The 16,749-nt window shown below is 27.3% G+C and overlaps 1 long non-coding RNA gene across 1 annotated transcript; it reads left to right on the forward strand.

The window, feature by feature from the left end:
- The first annotated feature begins 940 nt into the window (after positions 1-940).
- On the forward strand, positions 941-3,307 carry LOC113382692. The gene is made up of 4 exons (XR_003367679.1): positions 941-1,070; positions 1,292-1,440; positions 2,476-2,655; positions 3,168-3,307. It is a non-coding gene; the product is annotated as an uncharacterized LOC113382692 (long non-coding RNA).
- Positions 3,308-16,749: the final 13,442 nt, after the last annotated feature.

Raw genomic sequence — 16,749 nt, forward strand, 5'->3', positions numbered from 1 at the left:
TTCAGAAGAACGGCTGTACCGATTTAAAAAAAATTAAAAAGCATCGGATGTGGATTGATGGGGACTCTACCCAATTTGGGTTTTGCGACGATCGGACAAGCCGTTTTTTTTAAATTAGTGTAAATGTGCAAAAGGTTTTGCCCAAGCCTTTTCTAAAATCCTTAAATCGAATTTAAAAATTGAAAAACTATTTGAAAGATATTTTTGGGGAATCATAGTTTTTAGTTTTTGGTAAAGATCGGCTGAGCCGTTTCATTGTAATTAGTTAAATAATATGGAACAAATTTTATTTGGTATTAAATTTTATAAATTATACACATAGTATAATTAATTGCAAAATTTAGTTATTCGTAAGTACGTACTACAATTTTCGACTTTTCGTCATCGTTTTCAGAAGAACGGCTGTACCGATTTAAAAAAAATTAAAAAGCATCGGATGTGGATTGATGGGGACTCTACCCAATTTGGGTTTTGCGACGATCGGACAAGCCGTTTTTTTAAAATTAGTGTAAATGTGCAAAAGGTTTTGCCCAAGCTTTTTCTAAAATCCTTAAATCGAATTTAAAAATTGAAAAACTATTTGAAAGATATTTTTGGGGAATCATAGTTTTTAGTTTTTGGTAAAGATCGGCTGAGCCGTTTCATTGTAATTAGTTAAATAATATGGAACAAATTTTATTTGGTATTAAATTTTATAAATTATACACATAGTATAATTTTTAAAGTAAAATTACATATATTAGTGATATTATAATTAGTGCAATTATTATAATAATGTGTTTTTCCAACTTTAAAAAAAAATTACATATTTATTTTATTCAACATATAAAGATGTTCAAAATGCGGTCCTGGTTTCTTGTTCAATGTAGTCCTGCTTTCTGATTGGTTGCCTCGTTTTGACAGCTCCAAATATATAAATGGCGGACAATTCTCGTTACTTCTTACGAAAATGCTCTTGTAATCGCTTCGAAGTATCAGGCGAACAGAAACGTCAGAATCTATATATGAAAGTGTAATGTTACTCGTGCACAATGTATGGTGTGACTATAACGAATTCAAATAGCCTCAATGTAAGTACAAATTGATTATCATTATGATTATTATATTTCAAATGGAATGTCATGTGGCTATTATATATTATATTTTTTATATCAATTCCTATTTTTATGATTATTATTAAAACTTATTTCTATGTTAATTATTAAAATTAAATTGTTACATTGATGTAGTTATCTAGTATAAATTATCACTATTCAGTGTTTCTTGTAATAAATCTATATTCTTTTTACAGGTGCTTAATTATAAAGAAACAAGAAAGAAAATATTAAATGAAATATATTATTGATGAATTATGTAGAGACATACGATTTTGTTGTATTTAACTGTCTTCCCAGAAATATACATTAAACAGAAAAACAGAGATGATGAATGGAAGATCGAGTAAGTTTTGCAACATTTTATATACTATTAGTATATATGATAGTTTTAGGAAGTTTAATTTTAATCATATGAAAACTTAAATATCGAACTACAATTCCAGTGAATTTGTCAATTCATGTGATAATAGAATAGAATAAAATGATAAATCAAAGTAGTAATGTCAGTATATTAAACTTCAGTTGTAGTTACATAAAACATAAATATCTTTTAATGAAATGAGTTAAAAAATAATGATAAATGCATATAGTTGTATTGTAGTAGATTTACTATACTCATTGTAATAGATTTACTACAACCATTGTAGTAGATTTAATTGACCAATTGAAATACATTTACCTGACTCATTGTAGTAGATTTACTACAACCATTGTAGTAGATTTAATCGACCAATTGAAATACATTTACCACACTCATTGTAGTAGATTTACTACAACCATTGTAGTAGATTTAATCGACCAATTGAAATACATTTACCACACTCATTGTAGTAGATTTACTATACTCATTGTAGTAGATTTACTATACTCATTGTAGTAGATTTACTACAACCATTGTTGTAGATTTAATTGACCAATTGAAATGCATTTACCTGACTCATTGTAGTAGATTTACTATACTCATTGTAATAGATTTACTACAACCATTGTAGTAGATTTAATTGACTAATTGAAATACATTTACCTTACTCATTGTAGTAGATTTACTACAACCATTGTAGTAGATTTAATAGACCAATTGAAATGCATTTACCTGACTCATTGTAGTAGATTAACTATACTCATTGTAGTAGATTTATTACAACCATTGTAGTAGATTTAATCGACCAATTGAAATACATTTACCACACTCATTGTAGTAGATTTACTATACTCATCGTAATAGATTTACTACAACCATTGTAGTAGCTTTACTGGACCAATTGAAATATTTTAATAATTTAATTTATAATATTTATGTTTAATATATATGTTTCACAAACAAAGTATTTAATTATTAACAGTAATTTCACTGAATTTTTATTTTATATTATTATAGATTATTTCACTGTTGCAAGTATACATACTTTGGAGAATTATAATTGTTCGGGATGGTAACAGGATTGTCCCTGTACTTCAGAGATAAAAAGACAAGTTCTGATACATATATTAATAGAAGTATGCAAGTATAATTAATGCTGATTTCCAAATGCTGAAATCTTTAGAAATATAAATATAGGTAACTATAATTTTGTGCTTATACTGCAAATAAGAATGGAAAAATAATATATATACAATACTTATACATATACTTAACATTTTATACAATCTTGGGAGACGTGAACATTTTTCATCACATGCAGATGAAAGATCAGATAGTATCTTATATTTTTCCTTATGATACTTAAATACAATAGATAAATCGCAAAACTAAGAAAGGAAAGTAGATGTAACTTCATAAACAAAAAGCAAATGTAAAAATATTTAATATTTTACTCAATTACATTATAAAAATAAATATATTCTTTAATATTTACTATTTAAAATAGTATAATTACAAGCATTTAAGTAATTTGATACTGAATGATCTGAATTAATATAATTTTTCATAATAATAAAGTAATTTATAAGAACTTTACCACCAAGAATAAGAATGGTTTGACTATTACTTTCATATGATGATACTTTTTTAAATTAATTTTGCTTGTAATATAACATATCATTATTACAACCTAAATATTTTCATTATAGGAAATTCCAAGAATCCAGAACGATGTGTCTATCCAGATTTTTCATGTCTGCAATGGATTATGCTGTGCATTTTCTGAGCTTAGAACTTACGATGGATTGCCTCCAATGCAGACTGTAGGAGTACCTTTAACTGGAACTAACCTACAAAGTACAATTAAGGAAGATGAAATATCTGAGCATGAACATTATAATGAAATAGAATAAGTTTTAAATACATTTTAATTATATTTTGATAAATATACTTTAAGGCAAATTAAAGTTGTCTGTGCCAGCAATAATATTCTTAGTACTAATACAATTTATTATTTTTATTACAAGTCATTTTTTCCATTATAAGAGATTCCAAGTTTTTACCCTGAACATCATGCTTGTTTACCTATTATCCTGAGTATCTTTTAAGTTCAATCCTTGCAGTGGACCACTTCCAATGCAGTCTTTAGGAGTACCTTTAACTGGACAATGGGTGCAGTAAATTTACTACAATGGGTGTAGTAAATCTACTATACAATCAGTGTAGTAAAGCTACTATAATGAGACGTAAATCTAGTACAATGAGTGTAATAAATCTACTACAGTGAATGTAGTAAATATACTACAATGAGTGTAATAAATGTACTTTGTGGATCGAGTAAATCTACTACAATAGATAAAGTAAATTTACTACAATGAATCTAGTAGTAAATCTATTACAATGAGTGTAGAAAATATAATTCAATGAGTGTAGTAAATCTTCTGCAATGGGTATAGTAAATCTATTGCAATCAGTGCAGTAAATCTACTACAATCAGTGTAGTAAATCTACTACAATGAGTGTAGTAAATCTACTACAATGAGTGTAGTAAATCCACTACAATCAGTGTAGTAAATCTACTACAATCAGTGTAATAAATATATTACAATGAGTGTAGTAAATCCACTACAATCAGTGTAGTAAAACTACTACAATGAGTCTAGTAAACCTACTACCATGAATGTAGTAAATCCACTACAATCAGTGTAGTAAATCTACTACAATGATTGTAGTAAATCTGCTACAATGAGTGTAGTAAATCTGCTACAATGAGTGTAGTAAATCTGCTAGAATGAATTTAGTAAATCTACTACAATGAGTGTAGTAAATCTACTTCAAGGATCGAGTAAATCTACTACAATGAATGTAGTAAATCTAGCTAAATAAAATATTCTTATTATAATGGCAGTTTGTTTTAACTTTTTTTTGAATCAGTTTTACAGTTTTTCACACCTATTGATGATATAGATTTGAAACAATCTGTCGACATCTTGAAGTAATAAGGAAGATGAAACATCCGAGAATGAATTAATATTATAACATTATTATCATATGATGTAAAAAGCAAGTTGCTTTTGTATCTTTGAGAAGAAGTGAAACAACAGTGTAAATGTTTAAAGACTAGATTTAGTTACATATGATATTCTTTGTATTGTCTTTTTATCAAATCAAGTATTTCATGTAAATGGTCTTTATAGAATGATGTGCAATGCCATGCAATATATGTCCATTTATTTATTTAGATTTAAAATGTAATTGATAGTAATCAAGTTAATATTTATAAATTCAGTTAGTAATAATTATGTTCTGGCAATTAAAATTGTATTTGAGTCTTCGATAACTGTATAAATTATTATTATTATATTATAAAAGCTTATGGTATATAATTTATATTTTCAGCTCGTTTTAAGTATAAAATTGAAATCAAATATTTATTAATGAGCTAAAATAATTTCATAAACAATTTTAACTGGAAAAAATTATATTTTCAAGCTAATTTATTCACTTTGAACAATATACTTTATATAACAATACTTCAAACTTTTTTGTTTGAATTTCGCGCTTTAAATTGTACAAGATTGGGCAGCTGTCATTGGCTAACTTTAATTACGTATTACGTCAAATGTCAAGAGATTTTTGTGAATGAACTTAATCTCGCGTTAATTAAGAGTTTTTAATTACATCCTTGATTAGTTTTAATTAAATTGTGCATAAAATCGTTTAATTAAATCTGTAGATCAATCTGACATAAAAAATATATTCTGCAACATTTGTAAAAAGTAAAAAAAATGGATATGTGGGAAGTGTGTAGGTGTATCTTGAATAGTAATAATTATCTCTTTCAGGACCCCAATTTCGATTCAATATTATAATTAAACCTTTTACTTTCAGTGCTAATGTATCCTTTATCTATATATATGCAATTAGCAATTGTATAATTTATATATGAATGTGTATACTTTTGTAGGTTATGGTAGCGCATTTCCACATATCTATTTATTCAATTTTAAGTTCACAAAAGTCTCTAATGTAAATCGTGTCTTGTGTGTTTCGTAGAGAATTTACTCGGACAATTGTAAAATGTCAAATAGACTTGTAAAAGACAAAGTTATGTAGTGGTTCTAAAGTAGTGATATTGTGTCGAGTACTGGAGATTTCTGGCAGATGCTCCGGAGGTGATTCATGTATTAGTTTTGTTTTCTGCTAGCTGCTGCAGAGGATTTCTAACAATGTAAGTGCAGAGCATGTTTTATACAAAGCGAGGCAAAAAATATATTTCTGATATTATATACAGGCATTTAACGTATTATTTATTTAATATTTAGCTTAATTTTGAATTCAAACAAGAATCAAATAATTATGAAAATCTTTGATGTTCGACACAATATTGTTTGTCGTCTTCAGTGAAATATAATTTTTTGGCTTGTGCATTATTAATACACAGTAGAACCTCGATTATCCGACTAATTGCTGTCGGTAGGCATCCGGAATAATTGAAATCCGGATAATCCAAATTATGAAGAATAATGTTTTGTTTATCAAAAATAATAAATACATACATAGACATCAACAAAAATCGATGTTTATTAGAAAATTAACGCTTTTTTTTCACAATTCGATTACATTATACATATTATATTAATCATGAGGTAAGATATTCAGGTGGTACGTAAAGTATCAATGAATAAGAAAAGTTGCTTACGAATAATATAGAGCTTCTTCTAAGAGTTAATTTTTTGGTCTGTTCATTTTCCGATTTTTACTCCCCTCTTTACTATCTAACTTGCAAGTGTATGACAAAATTTAATGATTCGTTAATATCTATTTTATCTTTAAGGGATAACACCACCCTTTAAAATGTATATATGCACGTCAAAACAGAGAATGTATTATTAATGTATATATGCACATCAGAACACACTAGTAAAATATGCAAGTTTCGAGGTTCTACTGTAGTTATATACATGTATCTGCTGAAAATATTGTTTATATTATAATATTTGAGTCAATATCATTTTCTTAATAAGGTATACTTTATTAATTTTTAATGCATAAAATACAATTTATCTTTTGTTTATTCAACTACAACTATTTTGAAAATAAAAGATTTTAAATTTATTTGGCAGACATATGTATGAAAAACTTGGTTCTTATTTAATTTGTTATGGGGAAAACATGTTGATTCAGTTTTTTTTATTTATTTATTCAAGTGCATTTTATACTTGTTTTAAATATATATTAAAAGAGAAAAGTTTCTATTTCTCTTAAAGACGCTGAAAGTAATTTATATTATTACAATTCCATAATAATATTCAACCAGAGATTCTTTTGCTCTATAAATAACACTATGAACTGATTTTGTGTGGAATTCAGAACTTTTATATGTATATTAAATTTTTGTTACCAAATTATTTATATACAGCTTTTTGTAAGCATTGGTTACTTATTTGTTGAAGGGGTCCTAGAATCCTTCCTTAGGTAACTCCTAAATTGATGGTATTTTGTTACAAATTACAAATTTACTTACAATTTTGTTACAAAAATCTCTTTTTTATCACACTTCTTGTTCATTATTATACAGAAAAAATATTTGTATTTAACATTTCCAATATCAAGAATCATATGTTTTCCCCCTGTAGCGACATTGTCTGCATGCACATTCTTATTTATGGATAACACGATTGTTGGTTTTGATCAAATATTTCAAATACTCAATACAACTTACCAAATTGTTAATTAAATGCAGCTTTTAAAAGTCTTTTACTGTATTTTAATTTTAAATTTATTCAATTATATTGCTGCATAGCTAAATGATAGATTTTTATTCTTTTATTGATAAAAACAATTTTGATCAAGACATGCAATCAAAGTTTCAAAGAGTTGACTTGAATGATTAGACAAAACGTAATTATGTTAACAAGTTTATTATTCTGATTCAAGTTGTTAAAATTATTTATTCTCGTTTTATTTATTAAGGATAACAATCATATTTAAACAGTTTTGAAGTTTTATATTCACATTGAATATTTTTTATTATTTCATTTTACAAGTTTTATTGAATTTCTTTTCTAGCTTTTTCCAATAATTTGTATATTATTCAAGTCAACTACGTTTGTTTTTGTCTCGATTAATTGTAAAGGTTTCACATGCTTTATCAAGTCGTATAAACGATTTTAATTTGATTAATATGATTTCATTTCATCGATTAATTAAATAATTCTCTCGAATAATTTTTTTTTTTTATAAGTCCAAATTTTTTGATTATAATTCTTTCGAATAATTTTTTTTTTAAGTCTTTTCAGATATTTTTTTTTTCTAAGTCCAAATTTTCTGATTATAATTTTTTCGAATAATTTTTATTTTCTAAGTTCTTTCAGATAATTTTTTTTTCTAAGTCCAAATTTTCTGAAACCTTTTCAATTAAGACAGACGAGTTAATTTTGCATGCTATGTCATCCCAAAGCCAACATTCGAATGAATGAGGCTCACATTGAATATTTCACAACGAGAAAATTTTATTGGGACAAAGTTAAAAATTTTAACTAAGTCCCAGTAATTTTTTCTCGTTGTGAAAATTTCAACGTTGACCTCATTTCATTCGAGTGTTGGTTTTGGGAATTGGTGTGAGGGAACACTAAAAAACATAAAAAAGTTTCAGCATTGAACAGAAAAGAGAAAAATTCATCTGGGACTTAGGGGGGTTTTTTTAGGTTCCTCCACCTCCCCTTCCCCTCCTCCTTCCCCTTCCTTTCCCATTTTTTTCCTTTTTTTTTCATTTTTTTTCATTTTTTTTCATTTTTTTTCATGTTGAGATTTTTTCGGTAGATTTTTGGATCCGGCATGCATCTTCCGCAATGTGTCCCCCTGCGTGTAACCTCTCGCATCATGGACCTCAGGTTGACCATCACCTCGTGTGTTCGTTTCAGGATCCACTGCGCCTGCCAACAGCCATTTACCAGCACTGCTCCATTTTTTCTGCTTCCGAGTTGGTCGTCGTCGCCTTCAGCTGGACTCGATCCGTCTCACCTTGTGCCTGCCTCCAGAGCGATTTCACCGAGTATGCGGTCACTTAAACCCGCTCGGCTATTTAAGTTATTGATGATAAAAGTTATTTTTATTCTCATATTGTATTAATATTGATTTTTAATAAAGAATATGTATCATACACATCTCTCTTATTCATCATCTGCCTCTACCTCTCTCTTTCCCCAATGCTTCCTCTTTTTTTTTTTTTTCTCTATGTATCTCTCTTACAGTCAAGTGCGAAACTTGAGTTTTTGGTTTTTCAGAAATTTACTAAGTGTCAAGGTCGAAATGCGACACCTGAATTTAATATTTTGAACTAATATTTGATATTTATGAAAAACTATACATTCGAATTTTCAAGCATCTTGGGATTTGAACCGAGAAACAATGAGCAACCGTAGTGGCAACTTAACGATCTCGGCCAATTGGTTATAAAGAACCCTTCCTCTATTTGCAAAAATAAAAGTCTTATTTTGATAATGAAGATATAAGCTTCCTAAAAAAGTTGTGAGCCAATTGTGTGAATGGGCGAGGTCGTAAAGTGACGGTCGGTTCAGGCCAGAATAACAATTCGAGGTTCGCTAGTTCGAACCCCATTTATCTGAAAAAAATTTAAAGTCAATTTTTCTAACTATGTAAATAAGTAAGACATATAGATAAATAATTATATTTATTGAGTGTCAGTATTACAAAAATCGACAATATATATATATAATATATATATATATATATATATATATATATATAATATAATATAATATAATATAATATAATATAATATAAGAAATAATAGAAAGAGGATAATTTTTAATAAATTCGTATTTACGCCTGGTTAGCAGTAAGCCAAACATACTTTGGTGTAATTTAAAATTTTTTTAAATGTTATTGAAAAAACCGGTTTTTCAGGGGCAGCCAAAATTGGCCAAAATCGTGACTTTCAAATGCAATTTTAAGGCCCTTAATGAATGAAATTAATAATTTTAATGAATGCATTGTTCAGACTAAAGTACAATCTTTATACCAAACCAAAAAAAATACAAATTTATCGTCGTCTTCATAGTTAAAATCAGCTTCAAAGTTGGCCATTTTTCAAACTTCAAATTGGTAACAAATGCAGAAGAATTTTTTTTTCCAAAAACTGATTTCATATTCGGAATCAGCGCCTCGAAAACTATCAGAATCGTCAAAACATTTTGAAAATCGCGAAAAAAAATTTTCATTTCATTAGTAAAATTTTGATTTTGCAACCAAAGATTTCGATTTCTCAGGGGGTGTATGTGGGTTTGTCCAAAAACGGATAATATTTTCAAAATCAGCGTCCCAAAATCAATCAAAACCAATCAAAACATTTTGAAAATCGCGAAACAAAGTCGTTTTTTTTTAAAAAAAACTCGATTTTCCAACTAAAGATTTCGATTTTTCGCGGGGTGTATGTAGATTTATCCAAAAACGGATAGAATTTTTGAAATCAACGTCCCAAAATCTTTTGGAATCAGTCAAAACATTTCCAAAATTGCGAAAACAAATCTATTTTTTTTGCTAAAATTACAATGTTGCAACCAAAGTTTTCGTTGTTTGGTTGATGATACACGCCCTGAAAGCTCATCAAACAGGATAATTTTGTCCTTTCCATCAAAAAGACTTTGTCCAATTAGTTGTTGATTATATTTTCCCTCTATTATAGGAGAGACCCAGGTTGTAAGGCATTTTCTTTGTCCAATTATAAGGCATTCTTATAAGTCATAAGCACCTGTAATAAGAATGAATTTGCAGAATACATCATTTATTATGATCGAATAATTTGGTATCATTTACAAATTGAGTAGAATGTGTTTTAAAAAAAGCATGAATAACAGTCTATGTTTGTAATATGGTTTAGTAATTATAAATCTAAATTTTATCTATTTTTTACCAATATGGATAAATTGAAATGACTAGAACAAAATTTTCAAGTTGTTTGATAAAATGTACACAGACACAAATTCGCGCTTCAGTTGAAAATTATACGAAATTTTAGTATCCAAATATATATACTAGTTTGCACTGAATTTTAGTAAGATTTTAGTAAGTAATTTTAGTAATTTTAGTAATCTTTATACCAAACCAAAAAAATACAAATTTATCATCGTCTTCATAGTTAAAATCAGCTTCAAAGTTGACAATTTTTCAAACTTCAAGTTGGTCGTAGAGGTAGAAGGAATTTTTGTTTTCAAAAACTGATTTCATATTCGGAATCAGCGACTCGAACACTATCAGAATAGATCAAAACATTTGAAAAATCGCGAAAAAAAATGTTCATTTCATTAGTAAAATTTTGATTTTGCAAACAAAGATTTCGATTTTTTGCAGAGGAATTTAGATTTATCTAAAAATGGATTACATTTTCGAATTCAGTGTCTCAAAATCTATTAAAACCAATCAAAACATTTTGAAAATCGCGAAAAACAACACGATTTTTGTAAAAAAAAAATGGATTTTGCAACCAAAGATTTTGATTTTTTGCGAAGTGTATGTGGATTTATCTAAAAACGAATAGGATTTTTAAAATCAGCATCCCAAAATCTTTTGAAATCAGTCAAAACATTTCGAGAATTTGATATTCTACTCATGCGTCGGAGTTTATCCAAAAAACGTACAGCATTTTCGAAATCAACGCCCTAAAATTTATCGGAATCAGTTAGAACGTTCTAAAAATTGCGAACCAAACTCGATTTTTTTGCAAAAAATTCGACGTTGTAACCAAAGATTTCGGTTTTTCGTAGAGTGTATATGGATTTATCCAAAAACGGATAGAATTTTTAAAATCAGCATCTCAAAATCTTTTAAAAACAGCCAAAACATTTCGAAAAATTCCATTTTTTATTCTAAAATTACGATGTTGCAACCAAAGATTTCGTTGTTTTGCAGTGTTACATGCCCTGAAAGCTCATGAAACAGGATAATTTCGTCCTTCTCAATAAAAAGACTTTGTCCAATTAGTTGTTGATTATATTTTTCCTCTATTATAGGGGAGCACCAGGATTTATGGTTTCTTAAGGAATTGTAAGGCATTCTTTTCATGCTTTTTTTTTAAACTCAATTCACTCAATTTGAATATAATAAATATCAAGTTAAAACCATGGACTGCATGTTGCAACCCAAGACTACGAGTTTACATTTTGTAAACTCAACGCCTCAAAATATATACAAATCAGTTAAAACATTCAAAAAATTGCGAAAAAAACTTGATTTTTTTGAAAACAATTCGATGTTACAACCAAAGATTTTGATTTTTTGCAGAAGTATGTAAATTTATCTAAAAACGGATAGCATTTTGAAAACAGCGTCCCAAAATCTGATAAATTCAATCAAAACATTTTAAAAATCACGAAAAAAGTTGGTCGTAGGGAAGTGAATTTTTCCAAAAACTGATTTTATATTCGAAATGAACGCCTCGAAATCTATCAGACTCAGTCAAAACATTTTGAAAATGCGAAAAAAAAGTTAATTTCATTAGTAAAATTTCGATGACCAAAGATTTAGTTGTTTTGCAGTGATACAACAACCCTGAAAGCTCATCACTCGTGATAATTTTGTTCTTTCATTAAAGAGTCCAATGAGTTCCGGATTATATTTAAAAAAAAAACGTGAACAGCAAACCATGAAAATAAACCATAGCTATATCTTTGGATAAACTCTGGATATATCTTTGAAAATTTAAAAAAATTAAAACGGCAAAAAATTTGCAAAATAAACCATGGATATATCTTCGAATATTTTTTTCTCAATGAAAACCATTCATAAACTCATTTCTTCGTATAAAGGACACGCACTGATTTCAGCCCTCCAAATAATCCGAAAAAAAAGATTATTAATCGTAATATGAATGTCGCATTCATATGAACTATAAAAATATTTAAAAAATCACAATATATCTATAAAAAGAAATTTCTCAATTTTTTGATATTCTCAATTTTTTTTTAAATAGTAAAAATCTAAATTTAGGGAAGAGCGAAGTTTATTCTCTATAAAGAGACAAGTGTAATTGAAAATAAGAACGTAACTGTTTTGTTCTTCAATGGTTACTGTATTTAGAATATACCGAAATAAAGGATATAAGTGAAAAGCTCGTTACTTTGTTATGGATCCAAAAAGATTGATCAAATAGAATTTTTCAATGAACTTTCTGAAGTCTAAACAAATTAAATTAACGAATTAAAACCACAATTATATGCACGCCACCGTAATAAACCGTAGTATTATTATAAAATAAAAATTATTTAATTTTGAAAGCATACACTATCAATTCGTAATAATATGTTGTCATTTTCAATAAGTTTAACTATAGTTGTAAATACAAATTAGTGAATTAATTAATATCTCAAGCCAACTTTTCTTTACATATAGTACGAGAATGAGTAATAGCATTTGTGTACATAATAGTACGAGAGTATATAACAGTGTTTGTAAATATAATATAGTACGTGAATGAGTAATAGTATTTGTGTACATAATAGTACGAGAGTATATAACAGTGTTTGTAAATATAATATAGTACGTGAATGAGTAATAGTATTTGCGTACATAATAGTACGAGAGTATATAACAGTGTTTGTAAATATAATATAGTACGTGAATGAGTAATAGTATTTGCGTACATAATAGTACGAGAGTATATAACAGTGTTTGTAAATATAATATAGTACGTGAATGAGTAATAGTATTTGTGTACATAATAGTACGAGAGTATATAACAGTGTTTGTAAATATAATATAGTACGTGAATGAGTAATAGTATTTGCGTACATAATAGTACGAGAGTATATAACAGTGTTTGTAAATATAATATAGTACGTGAATGAGTAATAGTATTTGCGTACATAATAGTACGAGAGTATATAACAGTGTTTGTAAATATAATATAGTACGTGAATGAGTAATAGTATTTGCGTACATAATAGTACGAGAGTATATAACAGTGTTTGTAAATATAATATAGTACGTGAATGAGTAATAGTATTTGCGTACATAATAGTACGAGAGTATATAACAGTGTTTGTAAATATAATATAGTACGTGAATGAGTAATAGTATTTGTGTACATAATAGTACGAGAGTATATAACAGTGTTTGTAAATATAATATAGTACGTGAATGAGTAATAGTATTTGCGTACATAATAGTACGAGAGTATATAACAGTGTTTGTAAATATAATATAGTACGTGAATGAGTAATAGTATTTGCGTACATAATAGTACGAGAGTATATAACAGTGTTTGTAAATATAATATAGTACGTGAATGAGTAATAGTATTTGTGTACATAATAGTACGAGAGTATATAACAGTGTTTGTAAATATAATATAGTACGTGAATGAGTAATAGTATTTGTGTACATAATAGTACGAGAGTATATAACAGTGTTTGTAAATATAATATAGTACGTGAATGAGTAATAGTAATTGTGTACATAATAGTACGAGAGTATATAACAGTGTTTGTAAATATAATATAGTACGTGAATGAGTAATAGTATTTGCGTACATAATAGTACGAGAGTATATAACAGTGTTTGTAAATATAATATAGTACGTCAATGAGTAATAGTATTTGTGTACATAATAGTACGAGAGTATATAACAGTGTTTGTAAATATAATATAGTACGTGAATGAGTAATAGTATTTGTGTACATAATAGTACGAGAGTATATAACAGTGTTTGTAAATATAATATAGTACGTGAATGAGTAATAGTATTTGTGTACATAATAGTACGAGAGTATATAACAGTGTTTGTAAATATAATATAGTACGTGAATGAGTAATAGTATTTGTGTACATAATAGTACGAGAGTATATAACAGTGTTTGTAAATATAATATAGTACGTGAATGAGTAATAGTATTTGCGTACATAATAGTACGAGCGTATATAACAGTGTTTGTAAATATAATATAGTACGTCAATGAGTAATAGTATTTGTGTACATAATAGTACGAGAGTATATAACAGTGTTTGTAAATATAATAGTACGAGAATGAGTAATAGTATTAAAAGTCCATTTGTTCATTTGTTTAATATGTGTTGAGGAAAAAAAATGTACTTTACAAACCCTACACATTTAAATTTTGTATAGCAATCTATTTTGAAACAGGAAATATAGGCTTGAAATAGACCATAACATTCACTATATTTCTCAATCCAAACATTTGTCATTACCTGCATTTTATTATATGAACTCCTTTTTCTATAAAAATGTAAATGTACAACTAAATAAATATTGAAAATATAGTATAAATACCAATTATACTGATTGCAGAAGTATGATCCACGAAAGGTTTTGGAATGATTGAAATTAAACACTCTGGTATGTTGATGAATTTTTGGATTTTCATTGAACTGATTTTAAGAATGTTTATTGCAATCATGTACAATGTATATTCCTGTTATATGGACACTTAGTAGTTAAGAAACATTTTAAGTTTACTCTATAATAAAGCGTTTATATTTCACAATTATAAATTAAATTGAGTAAAATAGTTCCTAAAATGTGGGCGCCATCTTTAGCCCTTTACTGTTGTATTAAGTCTAAGCCTTAACAGTTAGAAAACATTTCAAGTTTACTTACCAACAAAGCGTTTATTTTCGATAATCATAAACAGAATTGTGTAAACAAGTAATTCCTGAAGTGTAGAGGTCTTCTTAAAATAACAAAACAATATTGCACTTAACTATATTCGAAACGGAATCACATAAACGTCATGACACAATATTTAACGCTTTATTAAAACATTAATTAATTAATTAAGTGTCCAGGGATCGTTAAGAGTTTGTAAACGAATAATGTGCTTTATGCATTAATATTTAACTTTTTTTCTTTAGTTTCATTTAATTTAATAAATTACTGGAAAAATTTGTATGTTTGTAAAAATTTTAAGTAACAACTTGACTGCCTGTTAATACCGACTTTGACAGTCATGTTCACCAACTCTAGACTATGATCAACAACTTAATGAGTGATACCAACTTAATTTTAAACTTAGTGTCTTGGACAGGGCTTCTTAAACTTTGGGTCGAGTAGGAAAATTCTGGGGCCGCGAGATATTTTAATATCCAAAATTTATATATGAATATATATCATGTCTATATATTTTTATGAGTTTATGATGTGCTTATGTATATGCATAGGTAAAAGAGGAGTATATTGTGTATACGTATACTGTTACTAAATAAACTAAGTTGTGGCATCGTGCCTTAATATGGTTCTTAATTATTTCCAAATTTTTATAAACTGGCGTTATAATTAATTATGTAAAGGCATACCATTTGTTGTATTTAAATGTCTTCTCAGAAATATATATTAAACAGAAAAACAAAGATGATGAATAGAAGATCGAGTAAGTTTTGCAACATTTTATATACTATTATATATAATAGTTTTAGGAAGTTTAATTTTATTCATATGAAAACTTAAATATCGAACTACAATTCCGATGAATTTGTCAATTCATGTGATAATAGATTAGAATAAAATGATAAATCAAAATAGTAATGTCAGTATATTAAACTCCAGTTGTAGTTGCATAAAACATCAATATTTTTTAATGAAATGAGTTAAAAATATTGAGAAATGCATATAGTTTTTGTAAGAAACACAATTCTGTACAAAAGTACCTTTTGCTCAATGTAGTTGAATCACATCAAATGAATGAATTCACTATAAGTGATACTGTAGATAAATTCTTTATTAATTTATACTTACAATTCCTTTTATGTTTGTGTTTCGAATAGTATGCATACAAGTTTCTACTATTACAATACTTTTAGAATGAATTGAGTTTAAAAATAATAAGAACATTATAATATATATGTTTCAAAAACAAGTATTTAATTATTAACAATAATTTCACAGAATTTTTATTTTATAGTGTTGTGGATTATTTCACTGTTGCAAGTATACATACTTTGGAGAATAATAATTGTTCGGGATGGTAACAGGATTGTCCCTGTACTTCAGAGATAAAAAGACAAGTTCTGATACATATATTAATAGAAGTATGCAAGTATAATTAATGCTGATTTCCAAATGCTGAAATCTTTAAAAATATAAATATAGGTAACTATAATTTTGTGCTTATACTGCAAAATAAGAATGAATAATTATATTATATACATTTATACAATCTTGTGGAGACGTGAACATTTTTCATCACATGCAGATGAAAGACCCGATAGTAATACCATATATTTTTCCTTATGATACCTACAAATACAATAGATAAA

The sequence above is a fragment of the Ctenocephalides felis genome, unplaced genomic scaffold (genome assembly GCF_003426905.1).
Source record: "Ctenocephalides felis isolate EL2017-DRISC unplaced genomic scaffold, ASM342690v1 CF-g0.4_SCAFFOLD_03570, whole genome shotgun sequence".
NCBI lineage: Eukaryota > Metazoa > Arthropoda > Insecta > Siphonaptera > Pulicidae > Ctenocephalides > Ctenocephalides felis.